Source organism: Falco naumanni, chromosome 4, assembly GCF_017639655.2.
Source record: "Falco naumanni isolate bFalNau1 chromosome 4, bFalNau1.pat, whole genome shotgun sequence".
Taxonomy (NCBI): domain Eukaryota; kingdom Metazoa; phylum Chordata; class Aves; order Falconiformes; family Falconidae; genus Falco; species Falco naumanni.
Window position 1 is genome coordinate 75,697,297 of NC_054057.1, and position 21,366 is coordinate 75,718,662.

At 51.7% G+C, this 21,366-nt stretch overlaps 1 protein-coding gene across 17 annotated transcripts in view; it reads left to right on the forward strand.

The window, feature by feature from the left end:
- Positions 1-21,366, forward strand: part of CAPN15 (calpain 15) — a 60,689-nt gene that overhangs the window by 24,264 nt on the left and 15,059 nt on the right. Inside the window, exon 1 of one of the 17 annotated variants that reach the window (XM_040590642.1) lies at positions 10,111-20,858. The exons of the other annotated variants lie outside the window; for them this stretch is intronic. The gene's annotated coding sequence lies outside the window, so the exon portion shown is untranslated. Of the gene's footprint in view, positions 1-10,110; positions 20,859-21,366 lie in introns of those variants that run through there. 17 annotated transcript variants of the gene reach the window in all.

Sequence of the window (21,366 nt, forward strand, 5' to 3'; positions counted from 1 at the left end):
ATTCTCTAGAGCAGAAGGAGGTGCTGGGACGCTGGCTCTTGCCACCTTTTGGCAGGGAGAGGACAGGGTGTCTGTACCCCTGGCTTTTTCAGTAGCGTTCCCAGCTGTGACTTGGAGAGAAGGTTGGCACAAGCAGGATCTTTTGTCTTCTTGAAAACCTGATTTTATCTATGTATATGTATTTTTCCCCCTGATTCCTTGGCTACACCAGGAAGGGTCTCCTCCTTTTGTTTGGAGCCCTGGTGCTGGCTGGCATGTGCCCCATGCAGCACTGGGACATCCCAGCAGACCTGTGCCACCAACTGCAGCAAATGGTTCCTCTTTAAACCTTCCCTGCTGAGGAGCTGAGGCTTCTGCCGCCTTACCCCACAGCAGTTGTGTCTGTCTGTGGGGAGGGACAAATGGGAACTTGGTGCTTCTGAAATGTGGGAAAAAAATTTTTGCAGGAGCTGCCTGGTTGCAGGCTGTGGCACAGAATGGACTGATCACTGACGCTGCTGCTGTCCTGCCCAGCAGCCTCCACGGCGCGCACAGTGACGTGTTGGTCACATCATTGCTTTACAGATCCTCTAGAGAATCTCCCAGCAAAGCTTGGCACAATGGCCTATTTTTCTTGGGTTATGTTTTCCTACAGCAAATGTTTATATGCTTTGTGTCTTCTGGGCATGCTGGTGTGGGCACTGCAGCCCCTGGCTGGCTCGGTGTGTGTGTGTGTGATGGCTGTTGGAGGGACTGCTGTTGGTGGTGACGTGGTGGGGAGGGCACAGCAGCTGACAAGGCCCATCTGTCTTGTGCAGCATTTGTCTGCCGCAGGCAGGGCACGCGCGCTCTTTCTCTCCTCTCTGTCCCATGTCTATAGGATGACAGTGATGTCCTTCAGGTTGTCCTTGAGGAGCGTGTGTGCTGAGGTTACCCAAGAGCTGTTTGTGAGTGTGTGTGTGACTTGAAGATGGTCAGGAGCTTTAAATGAGAGCGGGAGTTGCCTCCGTGGTAGGAAGCGCTGTGTGCTGCTGCAGGGAAGGGATGCTGAGCTGTTAGAGGAGCCTCAGTGTGGTCTCTGCTGGACTGCTGTGATGGCACTGTGCTTCTGTGGCATGGACACGCGACAGTTAATTGCACGTGCTCCACTCAGGAGCATCTTCTAGATTCCAGCTGTCAAAGCACTAACTTAAGTATGTGTCATCTTTACGAGGCAGTAAACAGTACCACAGTCTGAATTACCGAGTCCTGAGGCCTCCAGGGTACAGTATAACTTCTAAGGGCTTCCCTGGTAATTACTGCTTGCCTGACTGCTTGAGGAGTTGGCCAGATGTGTTGCTGGCTCACTTAAGGTGGCAGTAGCTCTAGAGCATGGGGCATGAACAGAAGGAGCAGGTTGGGGTGCTGGGTGGTCGTGTGGCTCAGCCTGCCCCAGCACAGCATTCTGCTCTGCTCCTGGCCCTTCCAGCTCCACATAACCCATCCAACCCTCCTTGCTGTCTCTGAGAAGCCAGAGAAACGAAACGGCCACTGTTTTCAAAGTGCACAGTGACGCCAAAATGAATCTGAGGCCAAGTGTGGGTTCCTGCGTTGATCCATTTTTTGATGGGGTGGTGGGCTTCTGATGTGGTGCAATGCTCTTGGGTCCTTCTGGAGCTCCTTGGTTTGTTGATGGTATTCTGGTGGGTGATCTCCTGTGACATGGCAACTGCCCTAGGTGACCTGAAGGCACTGTTGGCTGCCACATTTCCCTCTGTGCCGGTGGGCAGCAAGGTGCAGGGGAGGGCCGTAGGCTGGTGGGGGTCACGACATGCTGAAGGAGCCCATCTTGCCGTCTGCACTGGGTGCTGTGCCACAGAGGACACAGGTGCGGGTCTGTGCTGCCCATCCAGGGGTATTTTGTTTGTGCCCGCTGGTACTGAAGGTTGGCCCGGGACTGTCTTAGAAGCCATCAACACAAGGAAATGAAAATGACGAGTAGGCTGTGCAAGAGGAAGCATTCACAGGCAAGCCACAGTAAGATCAGCGTGTTTTATCCCACTGAGCTTCTTGGTAACTGCTGATAATTGCCTACTCTGAAGTTCAGGCACATGAGAAAGAGAAGCAAGTGGCCTTTATAGGTGAGCTAGCTGCACATGTGCAGACATGTCCATCGTTGTTGGTGGGCCTCAGCCTGTGCACAGGATCCCGTCTACTCCCATCTCCCTTGCAAGGAGTTGCTGGCTGGAGCACCACAAAAAGGTACTTCAGTAATGGGGCTCAAGAGCTCACTGATGCCTGTCTGGTCAGTGTGGGATTGATATTTTGGCCTCTTGTTAAATTGGCCTGTGGTGGTTTCTGCAATGACGTGTGAATTCTCGAGGCTGGCCTGGCTCTTTCTGCGAAGAGCAGGAATGCTGACGTGGTGAAAGGCCAAAGTCTCCTTGGATGTAATTCTGAGTTTCCTCCATGGTTTCAGCAGTACGGGACTGGCTTAGGGTGGGGTGAGTTTCCGTGATGTCAAGAGGAAACTGTTCTGTTAAAGTTCACTGAAGAGATTTTGCTTTTGATTTTTTGAAGGTCATGTGTCAGCATCCAGCCTTGCAGAGCAGAGCCAGGATTCCTTGAGAGCTGTAAGGCGCTCTGACCTTTCCTCGCCTTCTCCTCAGAGGAGGCGTCAGCGTGGGTCTCAGTGGGGGAATCCTGTGGCTCTTGGCACATGCAGGGATATCGATCCATGACTTCAGCCTTTGTCCTGCAGATCTAGTGTGCAGAGCTGGCAAGCCTCTGGAGGTACAGGGGATAATTTAGCTCACCTGTGACCTCGGCGGGTGGGAATGGTATTTAACCAGTGCTGGAATGAGAAGATAGAAGGCAGGGGGTGAATTTGGGGTGGGGGTATCCCTTCTGGCCTCTGGAGCCTTGGTGGCTGCAGTGTGGAAGTGCTACAAGCAGCCACCAGCCTGTAGATGCCCTGGACCTCTCTTGGTATTCTCTGCCTGCTGTATTTGAGTCTGACACTTTAGCTGCTGTGGAGATGGACAGATTGCTATTAACTGTATCCTGCGTGTGCCCCCCAGTGAACTGAGCCCAGGCTTTAGCATTGCAAGAACTGAAGGCTGGAGCACAGCAGCTGGAAATGCAGGGTGATTTGTTCAGTGGAGATGTGAGAGATGGGAGCAGACCGCTTTGGAGCTGTGCTGTTGCTCCTGATCCATTCTCCCTCCTTCCCCTCTTTTTTGTTCTCTCTTTCTCTTCCCCCACTACTCTACCAATTTTATTTTAACAGCACTACAAATTGCAACATAAAATTTCGCTGAGCAGCAATTCAGGTTGGCAGCCACCAGTAAGTCTCCTCTTCCAGCCTCCCCACATGAGAGGGGAGTTGCACTGGGAGTAAGGGGCTATGGGTGAATCCAAAGTGTGCCTGGTATATAGTCCCATTGGGTTTTCCTGGCTCTTTCCAGCCCATAGCATGTTAGGCCTTAGTCCCACATCTCTCTGGTCCTGGGAAACAGGATTTCTCCCACCCCAGCCTCCAGTACTAACACCTGGTGCGTTGGAAAGTGGTGTGAGACAGCCTCACGCATGGGATAGGGGTGATGCTAGCATAAGTCGCAACTGCCATCGTTTGGGTGTGTGACATCTAAAGTTGTTCCCTGTTCTTAAAGGTGGTGGAGGGTGGTCTTCATCCAGGCAAATGTACCTGTACTTCCAAACTAGCCTGCACACGAGGTGCTTTTGTTTTCTGATGCAGGATGCATGTATCCTGTACTGGCTGTGCTGGGAAGAATGGCAGAAAATAGCCTTTGGTATGTACAGGGCAAAACCTTTGCCATGTAGTTCGTGCAAGGGATCTATCTACACAGTCCCACGCCAGGAGCCGTTTGTCCTGGCAAACATGTCTCCCAGCTGCCTGTACTGTCCCCTTGGATGTGTGCTCCACCTGTGTTTGTAGCCCCCTCCCCACCATGCTGGAGCTTGACCACCTTGTGCCGAGGCCAGGTACTATGAGACCAGACTAAAAGTACAGACCATGTCTTTGTCTTAGCCTCTTCTTGGCCAGCTGTGAAGCTTCAAAGGCATTTTCCGTGCTGGGCTCCTGAAACACTGGACAAGTGTTGAGAGATGCAAGGATAGGGCTGCCCGATGTCGACAAGACTGGCTTCGTGTGTGACGTACTAGTGAGAAAACCAAGGTGCAAAGGGGAAAGACATCTGCTGCAGAGGTGTGTTAGAAGCAGGGAGGTTCTGGGGGGTTGGAGTAGCTGGGATTTTTGCAGAGGAGAAGCGTGGGGCCAGTGGTGCCTGTGGCGTCTAGGGAATGCAGGGCTCTGACTCCAGATGGCCGCCTCGCCCTTGCCCTGCTGTGTTCTCCAGGGAGCGCAGGCTCTTTTGAGGCAGACTACAGACCCTCACTTAAAAACAAATTCCTTAATTGGCTTAAAGACAGAGAAACAAAACCAAGTAGAGCTTCCTCTTCATCCAGCTTGCTTTCCTCTGCAAGCGTTGCTTTTGAAGTGATTGTTCAAGCATACCTCAGGCGTGGGTAGCTAAATGGAGGGGAATCAAGTGTCCTTTGCTCCCAAGAGTCCACCCTCCTTGCTGAAGCTGTCCCTGCTTCTCAGATGAGAGAGCAGCTTAATGAGTTCTGTTTCTTGTTCCTTGCCTGGCCTCCTCCCCTCCCTGCTGAGAGCAGGTAAGTCTTTATTGTCAAATGTAACCGTAGAAATCAGCCCCATCAGTGCTTTCTTTCCTTCCCGCTGTCTCAGGTTCGTAGTGCTGAAAGGCTCCTTATCTTGCTGTGTCTCCATGCTTAGATCCTCCTTCAAAGAGCAGCCCGTGCTCCCCTTCTCCAGGGCCTGTTTCAAATGGGACCTGGAGAGAGGTGACCAAGACTTACTGAAGGATCTCCCAGGTCTCTGAGGTCCTCCAGTGGTACCACAGCTGCTGCTTCTGTAGCTGGGGTGAAGGACATGCCAGCAGGCTTCTGGGACAGCTTTCCCTGTTGGGATCCTTTCCTCCCCCAAGAGAAGCTGGGCTGATGTGTTGCAGGATATCTTTTTTCAGTTGGGCTAGCCCAGCTCATGCCCAGAGCCTGCCATGATGTGTTAGTGTGGGGGTAACGGAGCCCCTTTCTATAAACGCTGTTGCACAAACCCCTGAGGGGCTTCCTAGGTATCCTGGGGCACGGAGCTCGCTGCCCGCCTGCCTCTGTGCTTGCATGCTGGCAGTGCTGGGCGTGCTGAGTCTGTCTTAGCCAGAGCTCCCCTGGTTGTAGAGCGAGCAGGCACAGCTTGATTCAGCATGAATTCCCTGCTTCCAAGGGCTTTGTATAGCTGCTTCTGCTCCCCGTTAGATCCTCTGGCTCTGGCCTTGTCCCAGAGATTGGACCTTCATCCTGCTCAGGGGGCAGCAGCTGTTCTAGAAGGGGAACAGGAGTCCTGATGGTCTCCTGGGCTGGTATAAATCTCCTTGCTAGCACTGAAGGACCTGGTGTGATGTAGGTGAGGAGCTAGAAACTCATTCACAGCCCTTGGTCTGTTGTTTGCAGACAGAGGTAGTTCTCTGCTCTTCTGTGGCCAGGTGCTGGTGTCTAGGTGCTCAGAGGTCCTGGTAGCTCTGCAAATTCCAGGCTTAGATTCATGTTTTGTTCTCTTAAGCTTACCCCCATATACATAGACAAACCCTTGAATAGCTGTAATAAACCATATGCCCTCGTTATTTAAATAGAATAAATAAAGTTGGAAAAGCCTCCCAGGAACATCTGGAACTTCACCTGTGGGAAATCAGCAGTTAAAGGAGCCATATCTGTAGTGGAGAGTGGGGAGAAGAGCCCGTAAAGATGTTGTCAGCAGAAAAAGAGAAGTGTCTGAAAGTCTTTCATCTTGCCATTGGCAGTGCTCAGACGTGACTCCAGCTGCTTCCTATTGTGGGATGCAAGCAAGTGTGCGCTCCCACACGTGGTTATCACTGCTCGCCAAGAGGAGGTCTGGGTTGACCCAAATGTTTGGAAATCATTATGCTATCAAGTATAGAGTATGGTAAAGGAGCGTTGCCAGGACTTGAGAAATTCACATTTGGTTTCTGGACTCATCTTAGACTTAGTGGTCTGTCAGTGCCTTGGTTGCTGTCTAGATGTCTAGCTAACAGGTGTCTAGATATCTAGGTAACAGGCCCCATGGAAGGAGAATCCAAGGCTCTCCGAGATACTGCTGCCTACTGCAGGCACAGGGCTGCACAGATACATACAGAGAAGTGTGTACAGGTGTGAACTCTTAGTTTTTTCAGGCACTGATGGTGTTTCTGAGGCTGCAGTGGGGAATTCATTCCCAGTTCTGTCCAGAACCTCTCCAGTTGCTTTGTGGAAAGAAGGGATCTGGCAGCCAGGCAGGTGTTGCAAGTTAAAGAGGATACAGCCATATCTGTGCATTTGCTGGAGACCAAATGGACACTGGAATTACTTTGCTTCAAGAGGGAGTTTCTGTGCTGCTGCCTGTTCTCTCTTGGCTTATGCAGATACCTGGCATCTCAGATCCTTTGTGTTAGAGGTTCTCTACAAGTTAAGAGCTTACATTTCCTGGCCTCCCTGGCTGTGAGCTCTCCACGGCCAACTTGAACTTCACTTACAAGCTCAAGATGCAAATATGAACATCCCACCTGTGCCACATTGCTGGGTGCTCCTTAACACTGTGTCTGATCCCAGAGGTACTTGTGCCCAAGCGTTCAACCCCTTTCAAGGCTGAAGACTTGCGACATGAACCCTCTAGAGAGGGGTGCACTGAGAGGTGCTGTGGTGTGTGTCCAAGGGCTGTGCTGAGCTCCTGCTGCTTGCTGGCAGCCCCAGGTGTGGAGGACAAGCAGTGATGGCTGGCTAGCAGGCACAGTGCTTGCCTGCACTGGGATCCCTGGTGGGTAGGCAGTTATCTTTTGCAGCCTGGTTCTTCTGAGTTGCTGATCATCTCTCTCCGTGAGTGATGCGTATATCACTTGACTGCCAGTACCCTCCCCTCCCTGCTCCAGCACGTAAGCCTCTGTATGGTACACCAGCTTTGACAGAAAGGGCCAACCCCGCTGCAGGCTTTCACTGTTTGTCAGAATAAATTGCTTCCTCCTATGGCGTGGAGGAGATGCTGGTTCATTTGCCCTGAGTCTGAACAGCACCTGAGGCGGCTTCTCCCTGCTTGTTCTTCCTCCCCCTGAGCCTGCAAGGAGAGCAGAGCCTGCTGGCTGCAGCATGGCAACAGGCTCCCAAAACCACAGCTGATGCAGCAGCAAATTTTGTGCAGTCTTGCATTCATCTGCTTGACCTGGCATAACCTAGGAAGGGGAACAGAGCTGGAGAAGGTGCGGATGATCTAGGAGCAGGGAAGGCTGGAGCCATCTGTGAGATTGGTGGAGTTTGCTGTCCGAAGCCTCTGCTCTCCATGCTGGACCATGGACTGGCCAAGCTGACCAAGCAAGCCCTTGGCCCTGCTTCACCCCAGGTCAGTAAAGCATGGAGGGACGTGGCTGCAGTGCAGCAGGCTGCACTAAGCCTTTGTGCATGTTTTTTTCCAGCACCTGACAATGAATGTGAGTGTGCTTGAAAGTTGCCTGTGGAGCCATGGACTCAGTGGAAAGAGTATGTGCATGTGTGTGCAAATTCGAATGCCCGGTTCATCTGGGACATTGCCCTGGGCTTCTGCTCTGTGCATTGAGATCCTCCTCTGGGATCAGTGTTCTTTGGAGGGGTTGCAGATGTGGTACCTGAGGCAGAAGAGAGGACATTCAGGTTTGCCCTCTGTCTTCTGATCTCCTGTTGCCAAAGGAGCTGCTCAAGCATGCAGAGAGATAGCAGGGCTAGCTAGTTGGTGGCATTGGCTCTGGGAGGAACCTCCATCCTTGCCTTTCCCCTTGCTGCCAGGTGACATTAATAGTGTAGCTGTGGTGGCTTGATTACCGTGCCCTGATCTGACCACAGGCTGAGCTCCAGGGATGCCGGGAGTTGCCAGAGTTCCTCTCTCTTCCTCTGTCCCTTGGCAGTCTTCCTTTCTTTCTTCAGATCAGTGCAAAGCTTGTTGGCTGGGTTATTAAGCGTGAGCTGCTTTCCTGAGGCACAGGACTGGCTTAGCTTTTCATTAAGGCCTGTTAATCATCCTGAAGAGAGCCTGACAGCCGCTGGCGATGGACCACAGTGCCCTGCTGCCTTCCGTCTCGCCAGGAGCTGTGCGGTCCCGCTTACCGTGCCCCGAGTGTGGCTGGCAGCGGTGGGAAGGGCGCTGCGTGGTCTGGCATGGGACAGCATGGCAGTGTGGCCTTGGGCCCCAGGAAATTTCCTCATTTGCAGAAAGGGTGCTCTGCAGCAGCTCCGCCAGGAGCTGGGATGATGGCCAAGTTAAAGCCCCGGGAGAGGAGGAGGCTGGGGGCTCTGCTTCCCACCCCTGCCAGGCTGCAGCCCCATTCTCCTTAGTCTCAGTCCTCAAGAAAACACGAGTCTTTCGCACTCCCTGTACCCCAAATTGTACAGAGCTCTTGATCACTTTTGGTTTTTGTGTTAATTCCACCTTGGAGCTATGTCTTGATTTATTTTTTCAGGGGGAATTTAGGGAAAAAGATGGTTGTTTCTCAAGCAAATAGCAGTCTGCCCCACGCAGCTGATTATGTGCAGGGTTGAGAACTGGTGAGACAAAAGTAGAGAGGGGCTCGGCAGGGTCCTCCCACCTCCTTCCCTCCGGTTGTGCCTGTGTTGTGATAGCTCCCAGTGCCCCACAACCCCTGCAGGGCCGTGCGAGTGGGCAGCCAGCCCTCTCCACACTTGCGTGGCGTTCTCCAACAGAATTATTTTGCCTTTCAGGCCTCAAAGGCAGCAAATAGCTTTGAATTTCCTTTTCATCCTGGGAAGAAGGGATTTAATTTATTCTCTGAAAGTACAGGGTGGTGTTTTGGAGCTGAGCAGGTGGCGCTGGCTGTGTGAGTGAGGTGGGGGTGTGGAGTTGCTCACATAGCATCACCTGCAGATCCTCAATCCTGTCCCATGCCATGCTTTCTAGATATCAGACATCTTAAGAGATGTGCTCTAATCTATTCCCTCCCACATTTCATCTGAAATCCTTCCACTTTGAGCTCTTCTTGGATATCCCTCCCACTTTTCCTGACACAGGCATCACAGATGATCATTGATATGAAGCTGTCCCCATCCCATTGTCTCTAGGCAGGCACCATGTGGGTAGGCAGATGGTCCTGTGGCCACTCTCCAGGTGCGGGTAGCAGACATGCCCCCCGGACCTGGTGAGAAGGGTCGGTGGTAGAGCCAGCCCAGCAGTTCTGCAATGGGGACGATTAAGAGGCAGTAACAGGGGAGGTCACTTCTTCAAGACCCCCTTGACACTGGATCCGAGGGAGTGGCCCACCTTCTTGGTGGAGCAAAAAAGGACATCTCTCCTTGGTGTATGTCAGCCTCATTTAGGTCTTAGTAATGCATTGAAGACAGCAAAATCTTGGGCTGCTTCTGCTCTCGGCAAAAGACTCGGTGAAGGGGCAGTGAAGGGGCTGTTCGAGGCCTCCCTGGCTGTGTTTATTGGCTACCGTTAATGCTCTGAGGGAGGCATTAACCCTGTGCTACTCTTCCCGGCGATCTTCTGGTTCGTTGCTATTACCGACTTCTGTGCCCTTTTCAAAGAGCACGATTTCTGTTGGTGTTTTAAATTAAAACCTGCCATGATTTGAAATGAATTGGTGTAATAGTAGTAGTAAAGAATATAATCTTCCCAGCTGTTTCTCCCCAGCATCTTGCCAGTCCTCCTGGATCTGGCATATTGGTCATAAATCCTCTCCCTGTTGTTCTTGATGTGCCCTGATTTTCTATACATCTTGTGCTAGGCAAACTTCAGTGGAGGCTTGGAAGTCTGCACCCCTGATGGGAGTGGCACCGCGTGATGTGTTGCGCTCACACACTCAGGGTTAAACTGCTCACCAGTTTGTCCAGATCAGCAGGGAGGCTCCTGACTACAAGAGGAGAGGCTGCCTCTGGGGTCTGATTTGGTTTCGTATTGCTCCAGGTGTGTTTGTCCCTGGGCTCCTGCAGGCACAGGAGGCCATAAGGTGCTCCCGATATCTCCCATCCTCTTCCTGGCACACCTTGAGGTTTAAAGGACTTTGCTTCATGGAGGGGTTGTGCTACGGCTCATCCCAGAGGATTTGGTGCTGGGTATGTGGTCGGATCGATGGTACCCCATCAGTCCTTGATGTGCTGATGTTGCCAGGGCTGTGTTGGCTCTGTAATAATCTCTTCTCCTGCTGTGTCCAAAGGGCCAGAGTTTTTTGGGCTGAGACTGGAGGCTGAACGCTGCAGCCAGGTCAGCAGGCATCACTTCTGCCAGATCTGAAGCTGTTTGGCTGTTGACTATGGCCTGCCTCGCTGCCTGGCAGCTGAACCTCTCACCCCGCACCCTGATTCACCTTTTCTCACTTCACCTGTGATACTGACCAGGGAAGGTGTCTGCCAGGATTGACCCTTTATAGGCTTTTGAGGAGTTTTCCCTGCCTTGAGGCAGCTTGGAAGGTTTATGGGCCTGGCAGGGAATGATTGCCTAAGTTTTGGAGCCCCTGCCCTTCCTTCCAAGTCGTTTTCCCCAACCATGGGGATGTTTTCAGAGTTTGAAATGTTTCATTCTTTTCCACAGAAGCATTCAGGCTTCTCAATGTCTGAATAATCGCCAACTCCCTCCTGCTGGGGCCGTTGAAGTGAAACCGCAGTGGACGTTTGTACTAAACCTGTTCTCAGCATCCGCAGGCGAGCGGGGCTCCGGGGCACCCACCGGCGTGTGTATGCAGCGAGTGCCTCGCGCAGTGAGGAACAACCCTGGCGCTTGTCCCTGACTGCCGGGGTGTGGGATCAGCCCTTTTCCTTAGTGGTTGAGGTTGGGGTTTTGTCCTGTCATCTCAGCATGGAGAGTGAAACGTCCAGGAGGTTTGTTTGGTGTTTGTGGGCATTGCCACCCACTGGATGCTGGCTGGAGATCGCTGTGGGGCTTGGGTTGGCAGCGGGTCGTTCTCATGAAAACCTCTCAAGAAAATATAATTCCCAAATTCCCTTTTGCTGCTTCCAGAAAAACTTTCCCCTGGCATTGCTTAAAGTATGAGTCTGAAGGGCCAAAAGCTGAGTTCCGGCACCTCTCATAATCCTTGTGTTTCCACATAACGTTGGCAAGACTCTTACCCTGTTTGGGTTGCAGATCTCATTGTCTTTGAATTTTTCAGTGCAGAGGCCTCTGATGGCTGGGTGTGAAAATCTGGGGGGGTTTTGAGCATTCCTGTATGAGCCATCTTGCAAACAGGTTTTATTCAGCAGGAGATCTGTGAGATCTGTCATCCTGGTCTGTGGCATTGATTTCAATGGAGTCTGAATCTTCCTCAGTTTTAGGTACTCATTAATTTTGCTTGACAACTTTATTGGGAAACTTTCTGGGAAAGTGGGAAACGCTATTCAGACCAAAGATGGAGTGTAATTATCAAAAAACCATACAAGGTAGTTAAACCAATTTTTGCCAGGCGCTCTGAAGAACAGAACTACTGTTCTGTAAGTGCTTTCTTGCTCCAAGTGTGTCAGACGCTGAAGCTACGAGTATCCAACGTAACTTGGGTCTGTCAGTCTTTCAGGGTTCAAGCCTTTTCTGGTCTGTTGGCTTTTAACAAAAAAAATTAAATTCTTGAATGCTTATGTTGTATTTTTTGGAGGATGGTGGGATTTTTCCCCTGAAACAGCAGCTTTTGAGGGAGCTGCAGGCATGCTGAGGCGCTCCCAAATGTTTCAGCAGAACCAGGGTACCTGCAGAGATCCTTGGTGCTTTTTACACCCAGATTACACCAATTTCACGCAACTGTGACAGAAACTTGCAAAACTGGTGTACCTCCTTTGTGTATTTGCTCTTAAATGGGTTCAAATATCCACTGTATTTTAGTCAAAGTCAGTGTTGTGTAGTCAAAGTAAGGCGAGATATGGATTGAGGCCACTCAGTTCATTACCACCTTGAGCCAAATCAAAGTATTAAGACATTATCGAACCTGTTTAAGCATATACATAGTATGGTGCTGGCCTGAGTTAATGACACAAATTTTCCTCACCCAGTATAATACTTGGGTGTAACTGGAGATTGGTATTGTTTGCTCTTAATTTCCCCAGATACCCAAAAGACCAGGGAAACTAGGAACAGGGAAGGTAAATAAAGTAGTTGAGCGCAGGAATGATGGCAGCAGTAGTGCTGTGCTAAATTGGTTTCTTTGAACTGTGATTGCAACTGCAGAAATATCCCATGCTTGCATGCAGGGAGGCAAGATGAGGTTATTAATTATAACAACAGGCTGGAATTGATCTTAATGAGAAACAGCGTAGCTTGAGAGAAGCTGAGGCTGTGCTGGTAGCTGTCCCCAGGGCTGGGGCTCCAGTGAGACCTTTGTGGTCTGTTCTCCTGCCAGCCTTGCTGAGGCAAAGCCTGTCCCATGAGGATCCTGGGTGACCGAGTGCCAGTGTAGCACATTTCCTGTGCTTCTAGCCTGAGTTTTGAAGAGGTCACGTTACTGTTGGCCATCTTGTCTGGGCCCTGCATCCCAATAACCTTGGACAGGTGCAGGAGGTGGTTCTATAGGCTGATACCTCTGGTCCCTCATCAAAACTTTGTGCATCCAGAGCTTGTGAAACCGCACAATATTTGAGTAATGCTAGAACTAGGACTTCACTGGCCTCCTTGAAATACTTTGAAATTCCTTTCATATCCCCAGGGATTCTTCTTGTTGCCCTGGCAGAGGTTTGGGTAACCTGTTCATTAGCAAAAGAGCCTTTGAGAATGGTCTTGTCTCGGCGTGCCTGTACTGCACAGTGCTCTGCTAGCCAAACTGGTTTTCTTCTGAAAGCTAGTATCTTACAACACTGAAGCAATTAAGGTATATTATTAAAGTATATTAAAGGCTAATGATGCACGTCCTGTTTTTCTCACAAGGCAAGCCTTCCAAATTCTGAATATGCTTTGAGGATTTTGCATGAGGAATGAGAAAAGTCTTGTCTCCAGTCCATCAGTTTAGAATAATGCTGCCTGTATATCCTTAGCCTTGGAGAAAAGCCAGTGTGAAGAATGCTCCTTCCAGACATGTGTCACTTTGCATTCTTGCAGCAGCATTGGGCTTGCAAGTCCGGTGACCACATCTTCAGATGGGCATATCCCTTCAAAAAGACTCTGCACCTTCTCTGCTTTTTCCTGGGCTAAAGCCAGCCAGGGATTTCAGCTGTGAAGAGAATTCTCCAAGTGGTGACAGTCTCCTCTGCTTACTTCCTTCATCAGAGCCAGACTTCAGTGCATGTTACAGGAGCTTTCATCTGCTCCTGTCCCAGCTGTGCCACTGCCTTCCTCCCATTTTCCACCTCACTCTTGACAAGCTCCTCTGGCCTGTTCATGGCTGGCAAAGGGTAGAGGAGCATGCTTTTTGTCCCACTTGCATCCTTTGCAGGCCATTGTAGTTACAGAGCATTGCCTTGGAAGTCTTTTCTTCCCTATCCTACGTCAAAATGTCTCCTTCCACCCTTAACATCTGTCTGTCTTAAGACAGGCAAGCCCTCTTTTTGGGGAGGTGACGACAAAGTAAATTGTAGGGAAAGCTGCAGTTTTCAAGCATGTTCTGTGGGTTTTGTTGGCTCTGAGGAAAAACATACTGCGAAATGAACCCCATACTTCTGGGGCCAGTGTGTTTTCTCTCAGATTTCTCATTAGCAGAGTTCAGTTTTCTCCTAGGATCTTCTCATTAGAACTCACAGCTCTTCTCTCCCTGGCTGGTATGCTGTGTCCAGTTTGGGAAAAGTGGAAACTGTGCAAGAACCCTCTTGAGTTGTGGTGCAATGGGATCAAGAAATTCCCAGGAACTTGAGTGCGTCTTCAGCTTGGAAGGCTTGTAGTGTCTATCTGAGCCTTTTGGCAGCTTCTGGGGGAGGGTTATGGGGTGTCGATGGGTCTTTAATGGTCCCGTTCACCATCACCCTTACGTAGTCTCCTGCTGCAGAATTAGACTTCCCCCCCCCGGATGAGTGATTTTCCTCTGCCTCCATTGCTTTATTAAACAGAACAAATGCAGTTGTCGTGCTTCAATTCATTACAAGTTATTACCAGTGGAAAATGTTATTTTCTGCATAAATGTAATTGTCCTGCCCCAGTGAATGAATGGTCAGGAGCACGCACGCTGTGCTGGGAGGAGGTAACCTCCAGAAAGAAGGGTTGTCCTGGCCAGAAGTGAGTTTGGCATGGAAGCAGACATGGAGCGGGCTGGTCCCTCGGCTGTTTTTTCTTCCCCTAAGCTGTGTTTCTCAGAACTAGTTGACAGTTTGTCCTGGACTGACTCTAAAGAGTAAGAGCTGATATAAATATGTGATACAGCTCTGGAGCACTCAAAAAATAATATTTCATGATCAAGATGTCTTTATTTTATTACCTGTTTCAATAAAAGGAGGAATTTGTGTAGTTCGTAGCCATTGTGGTTCCCTTCCACCATCCTGAAGGACCAAAAAGTGCCATGCAGCAGGGGGCTCAGTGCCAGACCCCAGCTCCAGTCCTGGCTGAAGGAATTGCCTGGTGTGAGACAGAGGTTGCATGAAGAAGGTGGCGTCCTTTTTGAAGTTGTTTTTTCTTTCCTCCTCTGATCTCGGGGTGATTAGATCCCAGTGCTGTGTCATACAGGGGGCTGCAGGTCCTGCATGTTATAGACCAGGTCTGCTGGGATGCTGATCTCTGTCCTGGGCTGGACAGCCACTTGCACTGGTGGTGCCTGGTACAGCATGAGGTGGCAGATGTGGTGATAAAGCCAAGCTATTCTAGCGAGAGTTTCTTAAGTCAGTTTGGTCTCTTTGTAGTCTTCAGAAGGCTGAACTGTTGGTGCTTTTGAAGTTAGCAGGTTCCTGCTGTGTTTTGTAGCAGCTTTTCAACCAGGGCTCCCATAGCGCTTTCGCAGCTCCCCTGGGGAGGGTGCGAGCCACCAGCCCTGTTCGGCAGGGTTGCTCAGACCACTACGGTACCAAACGTTTCCCCGGTGCTGTGCAAGGGGAGCGGGAGCGCAACCCAGAAAGGTGTAGTTGTGAGACTACTAGTAGCAATAGTCTCCACTGGAGGGGCAGAAAGATGGTCATGGTGCTGGAGCATGTGTCCTGCAAGGAGAGGGTGAGGGAGCTGAGCTCGTTCAGGCTGGAGAAGGCTCTGGAGTAGGTCTGCCAATACCCACAGGGGCATCATCCAGAAGATGGAGCCAGGCAGCGTGTGGTGGGAAGACAGAAAACAAGAAGTGTCGGGTGAGACAAGGAGAAGATCAGACATTTTTGCCCCAAGGACGGACAGTCAGTCAGCAGAGTTCACTGCCCAGAGAGGTTATGTAGTCTCTGTGCTTGGAGGTTTTCAAGACCAGACTATAAACCTGAACAACCTGCTGTGACCTAAGAGATGCAGCTTGGAGCAGGAGTTTGGTCTGGAGACCCCCGAGGTCCCTTCCCACAGAGTTACCCTGGGATCCTCCCTGCTTGCTCTTGTGGAAGTGGGGCGCTGCTTTTGCTCACAGAGGGGTCCAGCGGGGGGCCCTGTTTCGTGGGCACGTGTATGCCATTGCAGCAGGCCTGCCTGGGACCGCCTGACTGACTTGCTTTGTTATGATCCTCCGAGAGACCATGGGTGGACATGGGGGGGCGGTTCTTTGCTCTGTCTGCCCAGGCTCAGCAGATCTGTACTGGTGCAAAGTGGGAGAAGAGGGCAAAGGGACAGAACCCTTCTGATGCTTTGTTTTTGCCCGAGCCCCTCTGAGACTGGGTGAAGGTCACTGGTATTGAAGCCTGTTTTATTTTCTTGTCTCCCTCTGGAGGAGTGGGAGAGGCAGGATTTGGAAATACTTATGCAACTTGCCCTGCTTGTATGATGCTAGCACACAGCTGGTGACACTTACTTCTGTAGCCTTGGGGGTTGAGAAGTGTGAATCAGAGACTGTTTTTCTCCACTGATGCTCCTATAGAAATTTGTAGAAAGTGGAAAGTCCCATTTGTAACGTTCCTGTGTTGCTCTGCCAGTATATCTGCTGCAACCTTCCCCTGGTCCAGCCTCCCAGCCCTTGCCTGGCTCTGCAAGAGTGAGTCAGCTCAGCCAACAGCATCTCCTCGCCCCGGCTTCATAATGTGCAGGCCATGATCCCAGCCCACGTGCCCTTCTAAGAGTTCAGCTGCTAGAGCGATGCTGCGTGGTTCCTGACCTCCTGCACCTGCTTCTTGCACAGGCACAGATATCTTCTACTCTGGCTGGCTCTGGAGATGTGGTAGGTCCACACGGGAGATGGCTCAGCACTCCTCTCTTAGGTCGGAGCACTCAGTGCCATGGAAAGGAGGAGTTAAATAGGAAACAGCTGGATGGGGAGGAGGGGAAGTGATTTGCAGCTTACAGACAGTTGAGGCAGGATTTTGTTCGGGGTTTTTGTGTTTTTTGTTTTTCTTTCACAAAGTTCTATTGCTTGTTCTTGTATTTATCAAATGAGAATTTTGCTACAATGTGTTTATTTTCAGAGGACTTGGGGATTTGTACATTGCTGACTAGAACAATTGATTTTTATTTATTTGTTTATTTACTGCAGGAGAGAACTGAAGCAGTAAGTTTTCAGGCTTTAGCTGTTCTGGAGCAGTTTAATTTAGAGAAACAGCCTGATTCTGTTGCTGTGTGCAATTGACAAAAGCTCATGTAATGCTGGTGCCAGTGTGGGCTCTGCAGAGGAGCCCTGGGATCTCTCGCTCCGGTGCCCAGGTCACCTCAAGCCGTTCGCTCTGGCAGTCCAAGATGCTTCTGTCCAGGGCTGGTTGCCATCTTTTGCCCTGGAGCTCGGCGGCACATCACACAGGCTTGGCACACGACCAGCTCCTGCCAGGAGGAAAGACACAAACTGCCGGGTTTTGGGCACTTCCCAGTCTCTCATCCTGCCCTGTTCCTTCTTGTCTTGCCCAGCTCTGGTGAGGCTCCAGAAAAGCCTTTGGTCCCAGATGACACCCAAAGGTGGTGGAGACCCCAGGTTTTTTTGACAGCTGCGTAGGAGCTAGGGCTCTGTAGCAACGGGACAAGCGAGCTCAGCAGAGCCCGAGGAGGGGGATATCACTGTCCTGGAGTGGGTTTGGAAGGTGACCAGCTGGTGCCGCCTTCATCCCTTCCCCATCTTGTCCTAACAATTCTGCCCTGCTTTGGTTAAAAGTTCCTGCACACCGGAGGGAAGCAAAGGCCCAGTGATGTCCCTTCAGTGAACTCCCCTTTCCCTTCTAGTGACAGCCTTCTCCTGCCACCTCCATGCACTCTGAAACGGTGTCCAGAGGGAAACAGCGACGGCCTTTCAGGCAGCTCTGCTGCTGGATCTTGCCTGCGAAGGCTGCCTGGGCGTACCAGCTAGCATCCCTCTCCAGAGGCTGTCACCTCGGCAGCGGGCTGCCTTTGGCACTCCTCACTCTGCAAGGCAGGGCGAGCAGTGAGCTTCCCTGGGACCTGATCAGCATGCTGAAAGCTGCCTACTTGGTTCAGTACCTTCTATATTCTTTTTAAAGTATTATAATTACGCCGTTGTGATTGCCAAGGGACTTGGCAGTCCTGCCAACGTGGTGTCTCCTGCCAGCTGATGTGCACCCTGTCTTGGTTGGGTAGAGCTGCTGCAGGGGGAAGCACGGCCAGCCCGGGCTGTGCTGCTGGAGGCAGGGGCTGTACGGCTGTTGCCCTTCCCTTGCTCTGTGTACCCAAAGAGAGCCTGCAGCAGAACCCTGCTGCCAGCCTGCTGGGCTGCTGAGAGCTTGCGTCATCATGATCCCTGTAAAGTGTCCCTTTCCCAAGAAAAGCCCTTCTGTGGGTGGGTGACTTTGCCAGGTCACTGTGGAGCAGCTGGTTTTGAGAGGAGCTCCTCTCCTGCGCAGGCGTCTGGGAAGGCGGCAGGCGATGTTTATCTCAGTTGCGTTTTTTGGGGCTGGAGAGCATGTGTGTTATCATACAGCAGATGGGCCTGGTGAATAGGTGGTGGAGACAACTGTATTTCCTTACACAGGCTTGTTGCCTGCCGGGAAAGGAGCCAGCGAGGCTTTGTAGGGAGAAGTATAAAGCTTGGACAGGCTGTGGTTGGGCTTTTCCTTCAGCCGGTTAATTTTTGAGAGGTACGTGTTGCTGTGGGGCAGAGGCTGCTGCTATGATCCACCATGTGCTGTTAGGGTTTGAACCATGCAGAGACAGGTTCCAGCCTTGTGCCCTCGGTGATCTTTGGACCCTTAAATTAAGTCTGGTGCTCCGGGCAGGGATGTGAATTGTCCATCAGTCCTCAGCAGGAGTCTGGTGGGAGCAGTCTGCAGTCTGCTGCGCTGCCAGTTGTCAAGGCTGGGGAGCCAGTGGCGTGTGTGGGACAGCCAAAGATGTGTGTCCCGTGTCCTCTCCCATTTCCGTGTCTCCCACTAACTTGCAGGGGAAGTTGTGTGGCTGCCGGGCACCATGACATGGTACGACAGCTGTCCGGGGGAGAAGCAGGCAGGGAAGTCTCCTGTCAGAGCTTGCCATGCTGGTGGCCCTGCCACAGCAAGGGGAGCCACAGACCTGTGAGGGAAGAGCTGATGACCGTTCTGGGAGGCTTTTTGGTTCTCCTGAGAGCCTGTCAGTGGAGAAAGTTAAGTAGGTGAAAATGCCAGCAGCAGGCAGGATGGTGTCCCTCAAACAGACGGTGTTGGGAGCCGACTCCTGTGGCATGGGGGAGACGCAGGGACCAGGAGGGGGACAGTGCCACCAGGGAGCATCACCTCCCCAGGGTCGGTATGAGAGCTTGGAGTAGAGCACTGCAGTGTCCTGCCTTCCTTCTCCTCTCTTGCTTCCTGGAGCCTGGATCTCCTGCCTGGCCCAGTGAAATGGTGCTGCCTTCCCTGAGCCCACAGCTCGTCACTGATGCAGCATCAAGCAGGTCTGGTGATGGGGCTCACCCCACTATCCCCTCATGTGGTACTTCTGTCTGTTAGGTTTGGGAAAGGGCAAGGTGATTTCTTCTTGTGTGGTTGCATGGCTAGAAGCCTTTGCCTGCTGGACGGGACCATGGGTGTGAGAGTGATGTGTGCAGCAGGAAGACTGGTGGCTGGAGGGTCCTGAATCTGCAGTAAGCAGTGTGGCATCTGCATTTGGGGGTGGATTTTTTTGGAGCCAGTGCTCTCCAGCACAGTGTACGGTGGGTAACAGCATGGGACGCTGCAGGACGGATGTGGATGGCACAGGTTGCTGACAGCTTTTGCTTCCCTTCTGCTGATGCCTGTGGTTTGATGAACCTCATCCAGTAAGACAAATGGATGTGACAGGATCACGGTGCCCTTCATGGCCCCATTTGCTTCCCTGCCTCTAATGGAGCTGGGCACGCAGCTCCTTGCCTTTCTCTGTTTGAGGAATGATCTCCCTTTCAGATGGCTGTGGACCTGGTGCTGCCGCAGGGGAGAGGACTGTACAGTGGCTCACAGCTGTAGGACTTCAGGCAGAAAAATCAATGTTTATATTTCTCTTAGCTGAGAAAGATTCCTTAAATAACTCCAGTAAATAAATACCTTGTAAAGTTCAAACCATGAAGGCATGGTATATGAACCAGAATGAATTTTCAAGCTCTCTCTTGCAATAAAATGGATTTCTTGAGTTCAGGCTTTATTTAGAGAAACATTTGATTGAAGAAGGGAGTTGAAGGTTGTATCTGATCTCTTTGTGGGGGTGAGCTGCTGCTTCCAGTGGCTGTGGAGCATGGTCTGGAAATGTTGGATTGCTGCTGCTGCTGGAGTATTCCCAGGAGAGTTTCTCACGTACCCAGCCAAACGGAGGGTCACTCTTCTCCTCCCCAGGGTGGTTCTTGCTGCATCTTCTGTCTCCTCAAGACCCTGCTGCTGCAATGCAGTCTGCTCGGCTGCCTTGGGAAGCTGGTTGTGCAGGTGCTGCTGCTTGGGATTCTGGAGACCAGCCAGGACCCGGTTCCCTCTGTGGACTGACTGCACCACTGTCTCATAGCTTTCTGCACCTGCCCTCTATGGCATAAAATGTCTTCCTTCCCTTCTCTGTCCCAGCTGGTGTTGTGGTTGAACCTGGTTGTTGAGGAGACTCTAGAGAGGGAGCCAGTGGTGAGCCCACTGAGGTGTAACTCCCATGATTTAGCCTGCCATGTTCCTTGGTCTGCAGTGTCCAGAATTTGCTGTTCCCAAGAAGTGCTGAGGGCATGGGATGGGCGCAGAGGCTTCACCTGCAGAGTTGGCCCTGCCTGGTCTTGGGCAAGCAGGGCAGAGTGGAAGGGTTTGGAAGGGGACCAGTTCAGGCAGAGAGAAGCGCAGCTGGCCTGGAGCTTGGGTTCAAGGTTGGGGCTTCAGACTTGGCTGCATTATCTGGGAACAGGAGGGGGCAGGGGGAGGGCTCTGGGCTCGTGCTGCACGTTTACCTGAAGGAGAACTGTTTTGTCCTTGTGTGAAGGAGAAGGAAGCAGAAAGCTCTGTTTCAGCCCCACCTTTGCTCGAAGCTCCAGGAAATGACCCCGAGCAGGGGACAAAGAGCACGGTGCAGGGCTGGGATTCCTTCTGCTGTTTGTCAGCATGCGTGCAAGCACAGCATCACCTTCCTGAAAGCACCAGGAGGGCTGCGGTTAGGGAGAGCTGCTCCCTGCGAGCCCAGAGGTTGTCGTGGCCTGTGGAGCTGGTGGTGCTGCTGCATTTCGCTTTCTGAAAGTTGAACCTGCCTAGAAAACATCATTACAACTTTCTGCCCTTGAACAAGGTGGCTCTGGCGTGCGTTGGACCTGTTTCCCCCATCAGGGTTTCAGGCATTCCTGGGCAACACTGGAGGTTGAAGCCGAGGGCTGGTGCTGACGGCAGGGCTCTGTGGCCTCTCTGCTTCCCAGGTAAGAGGGACAGGAGCTGGAGCTGGGACGCTGTGTTCCCCTCTCCTGAGCTCAGAACATGCTGGGAGCTGTCCTGATGGCTTTGCATCATGACCTGTTTCTGCCGGAGCTGCTGCTCACAGGCTGGCTGGGCCAGGCTTCTGGACCCGGAGCCTATAGCCAGGTAAAAGCGCCACCACACACCACAACCTGCTTTTCTTTGCTTGGCTGGTGTCTGATGTGGGATAACACAGCTGTGGTGTAGCCCTGGTGGTGAGCCGAAAGGAGAGGAGAGAGACAGAAACAGAAAGTGAAATAGAGGTGGGCTCAAGTGATGACAAAGGAGGAAAGAATTGACCCTAGAGGCTGCAGGAAGGCAGAGGTCTCCTCCAGAGAGTACAAACAAGTTGCAGACATACCGAATTGTCAAGGTTGGGCACAGAGGCGGTGTGCTTGCTCACCGGCGTGCATCCCTACTGTGAGAGCGGGGTTGGTAGGGTTGTGGGGCTGTTTGTTGTGCCCTTCCCAA